This window comes from Channa argus, chromosome 10 (assembly GCF_033026475.1).
Source record: "Channa argus isolate prfri chromosome 10, Channa argus male v1.0, whole genome shotgun sequence".
In the NCBI taxonomy this organism is placed as follows: Eukaryota; Metazoa; Chordata; class Actinopteri; order Anabantiformes; family Channidae; genus Channa; species Channa argus.
Window position 1 is genome coordinate 22558156 of NC_090206.1, and position 17278 is coordinate 22575433.

At 37.1% G+C, this 17278-nt stretch overlaps 1 protein-coding gene across 6 annotated transcripts in view; it reads left to right on the forward strand.

The window, feature by feature from the left end:
* Nucleotides 1-17278, forward strand: part of ldb2a (LIM domain binding 2a) — an 89823-nt gene that overhangs the window by 38827 nt on the left and 33718 nt on the right. The gene's annotated exons all lie outside the window — the stretch shown is intronic.

A 17278-nucleotide genomic window follows, 5' to 3' on the forward strand; every position in this document is an offset into this window, starting at 1 on the left:
AGTTCATGAAAAAATGAAGAGTAAAGTGCAACATGAGCTTTTAACAGTGGAAGTCTCCAGAAAGGTCAACAAGATGGGTTTAGAGAGAGAGAGAGAGCGAGAGAGCGGAAGAAGTTTTATCAATAATGAATTTCTTCTATACACTGGAGAGTATAGGAAGGATTCCACCTGGAAAACACTGGCATATGTGCACAGGCTCGTATACATGCACACGGTGAAAATGAGAGTAAGCTCATGCTGATACACAGCACACAAACAGAGGGAGGCTGTGGAAGAGCGCTAGTAAGCTCACACATATGCCTCTGCAAACATGCACAAATACTTACTCACATAGACAATCACAGAAACAGGGTGCACCTGTTCTTGAAGTTGTTGGCATATTTACAAAACACACAAATTTCAAATACACACACATTCACAGTGCAGAGTTATTGACACATGGAAAAACCCATATTTATATATAATACAGTGTGGTGGAGACCCATCAGTCTCCATAGTCTATGAAAGGGCCTGCATCACTTTACTTATGGTATTAAATGTTTATTTGGCGTTTTTCTTTTTATCCCCCAAGAATACATTTTTACACACACACACACACACACACAAGAGCTGTAACACTTTCCAAATCAGATGAGAAATTAACAGAGTTAATATGATGTAACATTATGCAGCTTTTCCATTTTGTTACCTCATTCTTTTGTATCAATAGTTTTGACCGTAAATGGTGCAGAATTTTCTTAGATTTTTATACCGTTTATTGTTATTACCAGTTTTTGCAGTACAAGTGTATTTGAAGTGGTAGTACATTCCATATTGTAACTAAAAATACTGTAATAATGGGTTTTATTGTTATGCAGTTGTTGTTGGATGTGATTCAGGTGAACTAAAATTGCTCTTAATGACCAGCAGCGTGACTGAGCTTGTGAGTGAACAAACTTCTAGAGCATAGAGTGAATTTGTTTTAAAATAAAATTCAAGACCAATGGCAACTAATAACTATTTCAAGATGGTATTAATATTATTTTATGTAAACATTTCTGATTTAGCTTCAATAGCTCAATGAGTGGCTGTTTTGATCCAACCTTAAAGACCTTTACAACTTGCAAACTATGATTTGCTCCTAGATTCAGTTCTCGAATATTTATCAAAACATTAAGAAACAAATTATCCCTCTAATTATTATACCACAGGCTAAAAATGAATAAAAACACAATCTGAAGCATTTGACCTATTTCTACAATAAAACTGAAATTTATCTGGTGCGAATTTTGCCTCCTTGATTTTGCAATCCCCCTCTGACTCTAACCCCTCTCCCTAGGTGAGCTGCTGAGAGCCTAGCAGGTATCGCTGCTTCTTTTAGATCAGAGCTCGATTATCAGAGGCCAAACAGTGCAAAGCGACACTCATTACCATTGATTCAGGCTCACCAGGAGTCTGAGTCACACTCAGTGTGTGTATGTGTGTTCGTTTGTGCGAGCTGTTAATTCCCTCCATGAGGATACTGTGTTCAAGCTTTTTGCAGTTAGTTGAACACTCAACATTGTGTTTTACTATTATCTTTTAGAAGAGTTTTGACTTATCTCATGGAAGAAAATATGCATCTCACCACTGAGCTCTGGCATTTTTCATTGTTACACTATTTGCCCTAGTATTTTGTGTATGTGTGTGGGGATGGTGGGGGTGTCTTTGTCTCTTCTTCCTCTGCGTGTTGTGTCCTCCCTGCGGAGCTGTGCCCTGGGGGTCGATGCGGCTAGGGGGGGCAGCCCCTGTTGAATTATGGATAGAGGTGAAGAGGGGATGAGGGGTGGCCTTGAGGGGACATATCCCCCTCCAACCCCAACACTTCCGAATCTCTCCTCAACCCTCTCCTATTTTTACTTTTCCCTCTTGATTCTCTCTCTGCCCAAACAGTCGCCATCCACGCGTGGCCTGAGGTTGGATGAGGGTGACTGGAGATGTGTCTCTCTCTCGCTTTCTGTCTTTCTGCTTTGCTGTTTCTCCTTCTGTCTTGTTACACTTTCATTCTTATCTCCTTTTTCCTCTCCCTCCCAGATTTCAACAGGGAAAGTCCAAATGATAGAGGTCTGGTCAGCTGAAACTGGTCTGCAGATGTTGAGAAAACGAGACAAAGGCATACAGTACCTATCTTGATGTTCTTCTATCGTGAATTTCCAGCAGTATTTAGCTAGTGCTGAAACTGTGTCTCATCGCTGCTGTTTTATTATTTCTTCTTCACAAAACCTGGAAAATGTACTGTAAAGCGATTTTATCTCATCTTGGCAGATGGACTTTGTGGTTCTAAAATCACATAATAATGCACATCACATTTGGCAACACTGTCCAGACAAAGAAGACGTTTGAGTGATGAATTTTTCCAGTGGTGCACTAGTATTCATTGTAAGACCATGGAGCAAATGGTCCACCTTGTTTGTAGTAGCTGTGTTGCATTTCTTAGTAAAGAAGCCACATGATTTTACTGATAAAGGACTCAAATCAGCATGTGAATATCTACAACTATTGAGACAGTTGTGTGTTACTGAATAACACAAAGCTGCTGTGTTCTTAAGTTTTTATTTTTTTTATCTTTGGGAATTTTGACTAAATATGCCAAGTAGCATCCTCAATTAGGTTCTCATAAACAGAAAAATAAACTCTTTAATGGACTTAGACATACAAGTCACAAAGCATTTTAAATGTAATGTGTCTGATCCTCATCTAAATCTGATCATTTTATTTTTTTTATTTTTTTTAAGACAAGCAAAACATTTAGTTAAGGTTGTTTGACTGAATCCAACACTGACCTGAAGCACATGGCAGGACATTGCTTACCTTTTCAACAGTTAACCATAACTATAGCTTTTTCTAACCTTAACCCAAGTGTTGCAAAAACAATTTCCTGAAGAGAAGATAAAAATCAACACTGGCCTTTTTCTAAAATCAATTATAACACTTTAGATATTTTTGGAATGAATCGGCTCTGAGAGTGAACAAACAACTGCCCAAATCCAATTTAACTCTGTCTCTAATGTCTTTGTGACTTCTAGACTGCACTAATTTTGCTTGGCACAATTTGGCTTTGTGTCTTAATTTTTACAAATTTTAATTCATTGTTTGCAACCAGAAATGCCAAACAAAAAAGAAAAAAATTGAGGCTATACTAAGCAACTGATATATCTGACACTAGAACAAAACCATGCTTTATAAGAGGGATGTATAGCCAAATTTTTGGATATATAGGTAACCAATTTGCCACAATATGGTGGCTTTAATGTAAAAGCATTTTATAGTTCGATAAAAATATTATTAAACTAATAAAAAGCTGAAGTACTATTAGAAGTTCCAAATGTCAGCACATAAAGGGGTTAAAATCAGGTCTGTTCTAGCTGTCATTCGGCGGGAGGCAGTATGCTCAATGGATCGGTCACCAGCATATCTCAGGACCAACATTGATCTTTGACCATTATTTTTTATTTATTCCTGTGCATTTTTTGCCATATTTACTTCAATCAATATTGTTTAAAATTCGTGTTTTTAGTAAAGTACTTTTGCTTTTGCGCTTTAAGTAAAATGTAGATAATCTGCTTAGTACATTTACTTTAGTAAAAGACTTGTAATGGATAATTTTTTTAGGTCAATACTCTATTTGTGAGTTTGTGTAATTCAACTACCTTTACATGTTAATGTTGTGGCTGATCGGTGTATATTCACTTCCCCATCGTATGTGAGTTAGTAGTTCTTGGTCAAATTGTGTTCATGATGTAAAAAAATTACCAATACACAGTTGAAAAGTGATAATTAAAATAATATTGTATTTTTTATCTTATTTTATACACATTTTTGAAGAATTTTCATAATTATAGTTGAGTGTGTGTGTGTGTGTGTGTGTGTGTGTGTGTGTGTGTTTGAATACCATTGTTGGAGTTAGCATAACTTTGATAACAGAGGATCTCTAAAGCTCAGCATCACAGTATTAGATGAGGGCCACTCCTTGGTGTGCAGCACCTTTTTATATGTAATTTGTGAACTATGTGAACAGTAGTTTCCTCTGTCTTTAATGTTGCAGTATCTTAATGATGTGCTATTGGTCGTGCATTTAGACAGTTCTTCAAAAGGGATTTGATAATGAAATTATTATTGTTTTCCATAGCAGGGAGAGTGAGGGACATGTTAACCTCACAAAATACAATAAGTAGCGGCCCCCAAAATGACAGGAAAGAGAGAGAGATTGAATGAAAGTTTTATGACTAATGAATACTTAATGTTCTGGGCAGTGATTCCCACATTGTGGTTTGTGTTTGTGTAAGTTTGTGCACGTGTGTGCACAGACTCCTCTATGTGTATGTGTTGCTTTAAAATATATGCTGGATTTTTTTAACCATTCTTCACTGTACTATGACAATAAATCCACTGCACAGTATGTTGTCTTGTTCCTAAAACATAATTTCATTCTCTATCTTAAAACAATGTGTGCAGATTTTATATATACAGTAAACATGACATATTTTCAATTGAAAGAGTTTCAATAATAATTTGTACACCATACTATCTGCGAAGGGATCTTAAAAGTCGTCCGCAGTCCTAAAAATTAATTCTAAAGTTTAGCTGAAGCAAAAATTATGCTTCAGCAGTCTTGACTTTAGCAAATAAAGTGTAATGTGTAGGATTATTGGTGGACACATGCAACTATCAGGATAGAGAACATAAAACTAAACGGTAAAACACGATCAGGGATTTTGTCTAAACAACTGTAACCTTTTAAAGATACCAACTTAACTTGAGCTGTTTTTATACAGTAGTTTATGTGAGTAGTGGTCCCACTGTGGATACCTGCAGCAAACATTCTGGACTTTGCAACTTTGCAACAATGTAGTTTGTCAGACATTTAACAAATGCTCAACTTGAGATTACTTAATCAATTTGCCACTGATCTTATATGCCTCCCAGTTGACCATGATGGTAGATCATGGTGTGTATTTAGGAAGATATATCAATCGATAAAAACAGTCATTTGTTTGCTAAGTATTGTAGGCTCTCCTCAACCATTGAATAATCTTATAGATCAATATGTCCACCTCCTTTTCATCTATGCATCTCTTCTCTCACAGCCATCAACAGTAACTCGCATGGAGGGTTAATAATCGATTTTAATACTATTTTTAGCTTGGCTTATTGATTACACCATATACTGTAGGTCTAAGCAACCACTGGTTTGTACACACATTGCAGGTAGGGTAAAAATCAATATTACCTATCTGACTGTGTTGATCTACTCCTTTATGGAGGTCCTAAAGTATGTTTTCTTAATCCTCACCTCATGTATAGGTTATAAGGTGGCGTCCAGCTGCCCTGACAGACACCACGCAGTAAATGGAAAGTCTCAGATTATCCTCCAGACAGTAAATTCCTGCTCAGTCATTTTAACCACTTGGGAATGAAGTCACTTGGGAGAGAGCTGAATGTCTGAAAATGAAGATATGCAGAGCAGAAGTGTTAAATATCAAAATAGTCCACTGGGAAAACATATGCTTCCAACTGTCCACTAGTCTCCACATTATTTTGAGCCTTTGATGCTGAATGTCTGCTTATGTTTGCTGTTCATTTTACATGATGTGATGTGATCTGACGTAATTTCAGAATGTTATGCATCCCCACATCAGAACACAACAACAGATTTTTATGTTATGAAAATAAAATTGACAAGAGACTTTGAATTTATAAAAAAAGAAAATACACAGGATTTTGATATTAAGTATAATTATCTTTTTGGATGCATTTATAAATATATTGCCATTGTTGTACTGAGATCTTTTGGTTTTTTAGCCTGTAATAGTGTAAATGACGTGGACAAAATAAGAAACACTGTCAGTATAATACAGAATTGTTTAAAAGTAAATAGGGTGGGCACACACTTATCGATTATGAAGCAGATAATTAATTTGATTTGGTCATGATGACTGGTTGGACTGTTGGTCCTGGTCAGTGCCAATATGGCTCAGTCTGTGCTGACAGCCAGCTGAGTGTGTAAGTATGGTGTGTAAAGATTCTAGTCTTTAGTCTAGAAGATCCAGTCTGTAACAGTCATTCTACCAAAGTATATACAACAACCCTCACACTTATGTTCAGGATTTTTATTTATTTTTTATCCTTTCGGCTTATTCCATGAGTTCAGTGTCGCCACAGCAGATCATTGTCCACATGTTGATTTGGCACAGTTTTTTTTAAGCCAGATGCCCTTCCTGATGCAACCCTCCCCAATTTCTACCAGGCTTGGACCGGTACTGCACTGCTGGGGATGGGTATGGGCTGTTGGGGGTTCAGTGTCTTGCCCAGAGACAGTTCGACATATAGCCGGGACTGGGGGACGAACCACTGACCCTGTGGTCCGTGGACGACTGCCTTACCAGCTGAGCTACAGCCGCCACCACATTAATGTTGAGGATGTCGCTCTTTTTTTGGTCTTTAGTACTTTTGTTTGCGCAAATTGCACTGTTGTTTAAAAGTGAAAGGTTCCTATTATCCTATTGCAGTGATATTTGTTTTGGTGCAACAACTCATGAGTATTCCCAAACTCACAGGATTTGTGGGTGTGTCTATCTCCAAAACTTTTAGTTGTTAAGTGTGTTGCCTGCAGTCAACACACTTAAGTGTATAAGCAGGTGTCTCCCCCTTCTTAACTAGAAATCTGTGACAGTTGGTGGAACTGTCCAGTTTTTGGAAGTCTTCACTGGTGCTTGGTGGAGAGAACTAAACATTCAAATGTGTGGTCTGACAGTGCTCATTATCACAAGTGCAACAAGTGTTTTTCTGTGTTTTCTGTTCCAATCTTTCAAAACTTCTAGTGGAAGTCGATCACATACAGGGAAAGAACTGCTCTGTTTTCTGCTTCCTAGGTTTTTAGTTCATCTCTTGTTGTCTCAGGTAAATTATGCTTGGACAGCTTGGAACCCGCACAGACAAAGTTAACTAAATTAATTAAACTGAATAAATGATTAAAAGTAACCCTTAACCAGCTGTTTGTGTATTTGTAGATTTAATCTGAAATACTCAGGACATCACCAGACAGCAGAAGATGACTCATTTAAAAACCCCTGCATTTAATTTTTTACTTAAAAATGAAGAAATAGGAAGAAGAAAAAAGAGCTTCTAACAGTACAGTTAGTTCAAGATAGAGCTTTTAATCCCTATATAATTTTGTATAGCTTATTGAATAATAGTGCATCTTATTTTGTTATAATTTGATTAAAAACTGCAAACCTGTCCTGAGTGCTCTGATCTGGCCTCATATCGTCATATCAAATATATGAACAAACCCGTTTAAAGATTTTGCATCTTGTTTTGTTAAACTTGCACCTACAGTGAACTAATCAGCTCCTCTCTCTGCCGCTGATGTAGTTTCATACCTAAAAATGAGTAAAGAAATCATATTTATTAGTGTATGATACAGAACTACTGCCCTAGTCTCTTAAGATTTAGTGTCCTGATTTTTACATAAAGTGATGCAGACAACAGAAACTTCCAACTTGTAGGTGTTAGTGTCCTCTTTTTTTCGCCTGACTCACAAAGGGAATTGAACACCTAACCTTATAAGTGTCTTGCTCCACCAATTGAACTCCACTTATCCACTGAAAAAAGCTTGTGATTGCCTGATAAATATTTGGAGCATGCAGACTTTATGGGTTATCCACAATATCTCCTCTCCCTCTTTTCGTTTGCCATCCTTTTCTGCACTGCGGTGAGCTGCATTTGCTGCATAATCGCCCACTGAGTATCTCCTGACTTTCTCGCCTCTTCCTTTTTTTCCCCCCTCGCTTTTTAATTTGGCTTCGTTCTGTGAGATGTGGTCCACCAGTATACTGTTTAATCATCAACTAGCTGGACAGGTTGGACGAACATCGCTGACAAGTCTGGGTGGATGGTGTTTCAAGTCTGGGTGGATGGTGTTTGACTAGTCTCTTTCCAAATTGAGATAATGCCATTAACAAAAAAACAATGACATCTTTTCATGCAAAAATGATTGATAGCAAAACATTACACACAAATGATGGCACTTTTCAAAGGATAGAAATAGTTTTAATCTGTGGCTCACAAAATGATTACAATTCAGCATAGTGGATTGTCTATATTTTGCAGATATTGAATGATGAATTTTTAAGTAATGACTTCCAGGTGATGACCTTTTTTAGAGTAGAAATCTCCTTGTGTATGCTGCCATGTGGAGCATTTTCTGACAGTTGCTCTTTTATAGTTATAACAATTTTCACCCACCTTCATAAAAAAAAAAAGGGATTGTTATTAGCTCTTTCCTGTCTAATACATAAAGCTTTAACTGTTGGTTTAAAGTGTACTTGACAAAATATTTGCGATTAATAATTACTTTTAATTGTTCTGTTTCGTTCTGATTTCTTGGGTGAGAAAGCATTTCATTGCTGTATATTTATAACATATATGATTAGATATTTACAAATCATTTTATAAAAACCAAATAAAATCTTTCTTTTCAATGATATTTTTGTAAGTTTAACACTTTCAAATCTTGAATTATTACCTGTAAATAAAAAGATAGATATTCTGTTCATTCAGGAGCTACAATGTCTTGTTCCGTTTTTTTAATTGTTTTTTTTTAGCATACATGTAGTTGTTTCTGTAGCTGCCTTTGTACTCCCTAGGTGCATCGTTATTTTACATACAGCATATGCTGTGTGTTACTGTGGTAATGGACAGCAGAGACTGAGCCAACTCAGTGTGTATAGCTCTGCTGCTTTCCATAGATGTCAGCTTACATGTATGTATTACTGGCAGCATCACTTAGACATGCACAGTGTACAATATCAACAAACACAAGCTCACACCAAGAGTCACACAAAAATGTACATAAACAGTCTACATTTACAAGCCAATGCACGTGTGCATACTGTACTGTGTAAAATGTAGATTATTTAGTGTTTATTAATTTTTATTGTTGCTAATATTTTAATATTTTAGCAGTTATTATTATAGTATATTATTTTTTTTTTTTAGATTTTCCTGTGTGTTCCACATTACGCAAGTTATATGTTATTATGATGTCTTGGTATATAAAGAAACTCTTGCCTGTTATAGAACTGGTCTGTAGACTATTCTAGGGTTAATTCATGTTTGATCTCCTGACCTGGCACACTCGACTTTGTCTGTGTAGCTGGTTCTGATCACACATTCCCTGATTCTGAGGCCCAGCCTTACTTAATAAATGACACTAGAAATTTGTTTGGAAGAAGAACAGACAAGTAAACCATCAACAGGTCAGAGATTCTTAACCGTCCCTAGCTGTTTGATTGACAACTAATTGTCAAATAATCCTTTTTGTGTAAGAAGGGGGTGGGAGACATTGAGTATACATGTGAGTTGTTTTGCAGAGTGACCACTCAAATTTTACTAATCATGTGTAAAAATTTATGTAGGATTTATTAACCCATTGGTGAGCTACGTGTGGGAGACCCCTGCTATATACCCTATATACTGCTGGACTGCACAAAATGTGTGGCTTCTTTTTAAATCCTGCATAAATATTATCTTGCAATCTCACAACTTGGCAAATGTAAATGAAACTATCCTAAAGTGTGTAACTTTTTCAAATGTCTTTCCAGTGGAAATCTCTTATGTTATGGTAGGAGGGTGCTGTCAAAATAGTGTAGCAGAGTTGAGAGCGAAGTGAAAAGATTTCAAGTCTCATGGTGCCGCTAGTCAAAATTGCATATTGTGACTTTAAATTAGTCATAGACTTCATGTACTGTATGGTTGTTTATGTTTAAATGTTTAAATAGTTAATAATTGTGGCTTCTATTGTTTATTTAGTTTTTACTCAAAGCAAAATATCTGAGATATGGAGCTCTATTGTTGTCCAAGAACTTCAAACACATTAACGAGACAAACTATTGCACTGGGTGATACCCCGTTACAATGAACGTGGCCACTGTAGGTTAGACTCGAACCCACATTCACTATCATGTTGCTGGACTTTAGAGCTTCAAACGTGTATTACTCCACCAATGAAAATAGTCCCCAACAGGTGCACTATTTAGTCCAGTGTTAGTAGAGAGTGTTTGCTAAAAACTCAAGTGCCCAGCTGTTTTAGGAAATCAAAGATTTAATCTTTACTAGTAAGGAAAAGACTTGGGGCTTAGTGCCAGAGTCAGAAAGTCAAAGAATTGACAAATGTACTAATGCATTGTTTCTAGTCTTTTCATTGGACGTGTTAACAGCAAGAACAATAATACAATAGCACCATTCTTTTGATTTATGTGAATTATTTACTCTGGGTTTATTTATCACAAACATGTACACAAACACACACCTCTCACGCACAGTGATTGTTGGTTCAGGGTGTGGGTTTGTACACGTCTATAAAGGGAAAATTAATCTGCATATGTGGTTAAATCTAGGTGCATGTATGAACTCTGTGTGTGTGCGTGCGTGCATGCCAGCGTATGCCAGCCTGTGGCCTTTCTTCTGACGCCCCGCTCTCGCTTCGGAGCAAAAAAATTGTTCTTGCTGTCTCGCTGGCTGACGTTGCTGGCAGGAGTCCTGGGGACCGACAGGGGGAAACAATCCCAACAAAGTGGCATGAATTAATGTGACTAATTAACACCGCGTTAATTATTTGTAAATTGCATGTTTGGGTACACATTACTTGAGAGGCATATGCTGCTTGTTGTGCCCAAACAAGTGCCAGCTAATCTGTATCTCTGGAGTGCCCCATGACTGAAGACGGGCCAATCAGCAGGATGCAGCGAAAAGAAAACACATGAAGAAGAAAAAGTGAGAGCGAAAGGAGGAGGACAGAAGTGGAGTGAGGTGAAGAGGAGGAAGATAAAATAAGATCATTAAAAAAAAATTCATGTCATCTGGGCTCCATGCAAGCTCTTTCCCCTCAGTTATTTGTCTGAAGTTTCTTTGGCTTGCGCTCTGCTGGTGAGTGTGAAATCTGCCTATTAAAAAATAAATAATTGTGTTTTCAACTTAAGGGTGGCAACTCTTTGGCACAGTGCTGGATTACTGTGGAGATTTCCCTGTACATACTTTGATTTTGAGCTCTGTCCTTCTTAACCACATTTTTTGTTGTATTTTGTGTTAATGTGCTTCTATGTAGATTTGGCATCTTGGAATTAGTTTTAAGACTGGTTTGGGTATAAAGCAGGCAATATAAAATTATTAACTTGGAATCTTGTAGGCCTGTAGCTACTAATTATTTTCAGTGTAGGTTATAGGTTTTATATATATATATAGGTTAGGTTATATTTGTACCTTTTTTGTCAAATGTTCCCATTAAAACATCTAAAAATTCAAGGTGATGTCATCAAAAATCAAAAACAACAAGAAATAGAAAAAGAAAAACTAAAGAAACACAATTTACAATTATACAGAGAAACGGCATGTCTTGTTGACAAATAAAAATTAGTTAGTCAAAAGTTAAATAAAATTTAGCATTTTAGCCTTTGTCAGAACAAATGAATTATTTGCTTGGTCTTAAGAAATTATTGTGCCTTTTTTTTTGTTGCAGCACTAACTGAAACATTTGTCACCTGTGCTATGTCTGTACTCATAGTAACGCACACGTATGGTATTTAATATATTTGAAATAAAAAGTGATAATTATGGAAGACATTAATGCGGAATGAAAGCTGAATTCCCTGACCCATGATGTAAGGTCAGCTAAATCAGAGACTTTGGTTCTAGTTAATATCTGAACATGATAGGATGGAGAACAATACAAAAGCACAATTAACATGTTCGTTTTAGTTTAGATTTTATGGATTTGCAGAATAGTTTATTTTCCACTACATAATAGCTTTCTATAAACTACTTTTTTTGTTCTTTTTTAAAAGTTTTTCTCAATATTGAATCCACAGAACCCATATCAGATCCCATTTGATGCTGTATAATGAAAGAATTGACACTTTTAAAGATCTAGAACTATCAGGATGCTAGTGAGCTTCCAATACAAATATGGAGAATGGTAGCCTTGGAAGATATTTAGAGCTCAGCCCAGAAACTATCTGAAAAGACACACAAGGCTAGTGTGCTTAAAATTATCCAAGACTTGCTAGCATGGCTACCATTACATGCTTATCTATCACTCTGTCACCCCGGGCTACACACACTGGGTTTTATTAGAACAGTTTTGGTTGAGAAGATGCAGCCAAACCCCCTGCATGGATTGGTGAGGTGGGCAAGAAGCAGACCTGCATATCACCTGAGATTTTCCTTTCTTTCTCTCTCTTTTGCCGTCTCACCCTCTCGATGTCTCCCATACCCTTTAGTGAGTCTTCTTTTCCTCATTGACAAGCCCTTAGTTTTTATCTTTCCTTCTAGTTTCTTCCGTCTCTCTTTCATGCCTTGCTCATTTTTTTTTCTGTCCCAATCCCTCCACCCCCACACCTCCTTGTCCTCCCCCTCTACCCTCCCTCCACCCTCATCTCCTCAGAGCTCCTCCGCATTAGCAGTCAGCTCCACTCCTAGACGTACTTTGTTTTTCAACCGTGGTGGAGACTGAGCGAGGGAGGGAACCGAGATAGGAGGAGAGAGAGAGACAGTGCAGTGCTGCTGAGAGAGAGCGGGGAAGAGAGAGAGAGAGAGAGCATCATTTACACAGTCATCCACGCCGAGCGGACCCTGCAGCTCACCCTCCCTCCTCCTTCCTCCCTCAGCCATTGCTCACGATGCCAAACATTTTATGTGTTATTTAGTCATGTCTGACTTTATCGAATTTGAAAAACATGCCAGTCACGGGTACACCCTCCGCCCTCCTCCCTTTCTGCATCCCCCACACCCGACCAGCAACATCATCCTCATCTCCTTCTTTGTCGCCCGCTCTCTCATTTGAGACTCTCCCATTTAGGTCTGACCCCAAGAGCCTCTCAAGCCTCTGTCTTTTGGGACATTTCACTTCTAAATGAAGTTTTATTCCCAGGCTTCACTACTCTCCTCCTGACCACCCACCCACCCTGGGGGAAGGGGCGAAAGAGCATAATTCTAGCCAACAAAGTGTTGACTCTAAGATGGATTATTTCTGCTTGAAATCAGAAGCCATGTGCTGCTGGATAATGTGGCTGTCCCCCTTTTTTTCCAACAACGTTCTAATGATGGAGATTTGAGGGGCAGAAAAATGCAGAGCAACAGAGAGACATGTTCCACTAGTCTAAGAATGAGAGGCTAAAGGAAATCCCAACATGCTCGCCTTTATAATCCCAAAGTCAGGATTTGTGTTTTTTTTGTTTTTGTTGGTAGTTAACAGTCCGATGTAGCTCAGTGCATACGCCAGGTCACTAACACTTGTAGGGATTAGAGGGTTGATTCCCAGTTGGACCGACCATGGTAAATAGAAAACAAATTGGAGAAAAAGTGCATATTTATGGTGAAGTACAGAGTGCATATGGATATTGTTAATCATTTGACTTTTAAAAAAAGACAGCATACTTAGAATTGTTGCAATTTATACATGGTCTTTTTTCAGTATATTTAGTCAACTTTAAGTGGCAGTGACTGGACATTTTAGTCACTAATCTATTACTTTAAGCTGTGCTTACATGCTTACATGTTATCATATATTCACATATTTGCCGCCTCAACTGCAGTGGTTAAAAGGTCTTAGAAATGACTAGTGTTACTGTGGGGCAGCGTATTTAAACTGGTAGTTTATGTATTATTACAGTACATTCACTAAAGATGAGCCTGACTCATTGTCATCCTCTTGAACATACGTGGATGAATTTTTGTAAACCAAATCATAGTCATTTGTTCAAATTAGTCAGACTACTCTACACCTTTTCCACATGCCCCCTGGTAACTGTAGACTACTCCCATGGGAACAACTGCCCCTGGTAGGGAATCATTTATAGGCAGCATTCAGACCCTGATTCAGCCCTGCATAAAACAACGCAGCCCCATCATTAATCTGAATGAAGCCATTTCGATGATGTAGCAGGATGCCAATGCAAAAAGCTCCATAAAAAACAAACAAACAAACAAACAAACAAAAAAAAACTGCTGAATTGTCCAGCCAAAAACTTGAATCTGGCTCAAATTTGCCTGAATGAAATGGAACAGCAAGGTGTTGGAGTTTACATTGTGTTGGTCAAAAAAGATGCTGTGTTGTAAAATCCGGTCTCATAGTAAACTGTTGGGCATGTTTTAACAGCTATAATATTTTTTTAATTCTCTGATCCGTTATTCAAATTTGGAACAGTGGTACAGCATGTATTGTCTCACCTGTCTGTGTCTTGAATTTCCACTGAAACAGTAATCAGTTTAACTTGTATACACTTTATAAGCATATAGGACATAGTTGTTTGTCTTAATAAATGGCCACAAGTTGGTACATGTGTTAAGGTTAAAATGTTACAGCAAATGGTAAAAATGTGAGTTTAGAAATACACAGTTGCTGGTTCAGATCCCATGTGCATTTCAGTGAATGAGTAGCACTTTCTCCTCCAGTAACTTCTGGTTCTGCCCTTCAGCAAGTCAAGTTGCTCAAGTGGAACTGCCCAGTGATGTTTGGATGAAGCCTGTAGTTGCACTGCAGCTCTAAGGCATGAATGTGTGCACAAATGTGACACAGGGCGGAGCTGAAAATTGGTATCTGTCTTCAGCAGAAACCATATAGCTAAAAAAATAAAGGCTTGAAAAAACAAGCTCTTTAAGGAGGAATGTTTTGCTAAGATGTGCTGTTGGAGACGGCATAAGTTGTACTGCAGATTTAGTTTTGTTGGAAACTGCAATATTGAGATCTGTTGTTACTAGAAGTCTGAAAGTTTTGTCCCAAGTGAAAGCTGTTTGACGCAGCTGTTGTCAGTTGGTGCTCTGTGAGATTTCCTCATCTTCATATTGAGTTGTGCATAGAAGACAGTCTGTTTTATATATTCTACATTAACATTTCAGTTTCCCTTTTCAACTCACATATTTTTTTCCCAACCGCCGATTAAAACTTTGCCCACACACCACAAGATATCACTAGAATAAATAACTAATTATAATCATGCCTTTCTTTAGAGCTGAAATAATTAGCTGATTAAGAGATTCATTTATTTACAAATAATCAGGTTAATGGTTTAATAATTTTTGGTAATGTTTTACCTAGATACCCTAAAATTAACTTGTTCCAATGTATTTGTTTTTTAATCAAGTATGTTAAATAATTGAAGTCATTGGACTATTATACTAGTATTATTTATTTTTTCACTTTTAAAAGGCCAGGTGAATATGCAGTCACTAAAGAAAATGTTCTATAGATTATTATTATTAGTAGTAGCAAATAAATATATTAAGTACCTCTAGTCCTAATTGTCTTATAGCAGGTGAAAAATAAATACAATTTTAGAATAAACTAAATAACTGCATAGACATTTGGGGCATTTTATATTGGAGTATGCTTATAGAAAACCCATTCAGCTAGCATCTCTAGTTGACTTTTGATAGCATCATACAACCTCATTAAATTGTTTTTTATCACACTTTAGTCTGGTGTGTCGAAGACCTGTAGCAGTGTTCTTGTTCTTAGGGGGAAGGTAGACTTGAATTTCATCTGATGCAGAGGTAGAGACAGAAGAACCTGAAAGCTGATGAGCGGCTATGCAAAGTGTACTGTAGGTGTGATTTTGTTGCTATTAACGAAAGTGTTTTTATAATTGATGAATTTAAAACCTTCTGATGGGGAAGCTAATGTAAGATATTATTTTTTGTATTGACCAAATTAACTAAGAGAAAGCTCCTAACAAAATATAGTGTTTTCATAATCAAAAATTAAAAGCTGAGAAGGAAAGTCAGTTCAGGACATGATGTCAAACTGTAAAATACATCCAAGTATTCAGGAATCTGTATCTTGCATGCAATCGCAGTGCATTCATAATGTAATGGAAAATGTAAGCCTCTTTTTCTCTATCAACCATTCTTCTCCTTGCAGCCAGCTAACACAGAGGAGATAGAAACCAGACGAAGCCTGAGGGCTTTAAAACGCTGAAGACACTTTCTCCCTCTCTGACTCCTCCCCCAGTTTTCATCATGCAGCCTGTTCATTGTCTCTTTAGGCTTCTCCAAAAAGTTTGCACTGCAGAACTTGTCCATCTTAATAATTCAGTTTAAGACTAAACTCAGTCGTGAAATCAAATTATTCTGAAAAATATGTGAAAATCCCCCTCCCTTTGCAGTTTCACTCACATAGTGTATAAGGAATATTCAAAAGTGAGTCCATTATATGAATTGTCATATCTTGGGAGAAGTGTATTGAGAAGCCCACAGTCATGATATTGTCAGTTGTTTCAAGAAAATGTTTCATCTTCAAATGTTTTGGAAAGAGTTGAATATACCCTCACTGCACTGGAAGATTTATTTGACACTTGTTGCATGGAAAAACCTGACTCAGTTGAAGAATAAAATATTTCTTAAAGGCTGCCCAGTTTTCTCACTGTCTCAGGGCAATCCAATATTTTCTGTAAATCTATAATGTACCTGTTGTGTTGCCAATCTCGATTCATAAATTGAAAACAGTCAGCAAGATGGCTGTGATGCTATAGCATACAGTATGATCGGCAGTAAGCTTATTCAGATTTTTAAATCACTGCTAAGAATATGGTTTATGATTTGTTCGGGACTATTGTTGTTTAATTATTGTTCAGTGTCATTTAAAAACTGTTGTTAGGTCACAGGGTCAGTGGTTGAATTCCCGCTCCCGGCTATATGTCAAAGTGTCTCTGAGCAAGACACCGAACCCCCAACAGCCCTCTCCCATCCCCAGCTGTGCAGTGCCAGAAAAGAAAAGCTTGTATTTATGCTGTTGAATGAATACACGATCCGTTTTTTTCCTTAAAATTTTGGGCATTTTCTATACTCTTAAAGGATTTACCAAAAAAAGTTCAAAAAGATAAAAGCTAAGACTTTTTAGTATTGAGTATTTTTAGTAATACAACAAACAATGCAAGTCAATTCAGTAGACAGCTGACTTGATCTTTCCTCTGTTCTTAGAACAGTTTTCTATTATAGTAAAATGGTCAAGGGTCAGTAGAATGTATCTTCTTTTCTCCAAAACATTTAATCAATTGAACACACACCTATGCACTTAAATCTCTTAAAAAAAAATCCTTTCTGCTTTTTCATCTCGTGAACTATAAACACTTTTCTGATAGGACTTTGCTTTGATGTTTTCTCCTTGACTTAGATTCTTGCTGCCTTGTACCTCACTTGTAAGTCGCTTTGGATAAAAGCGTCTACTAAATGACTAAATGTAAATGTAAATGTAAACACATTGCAA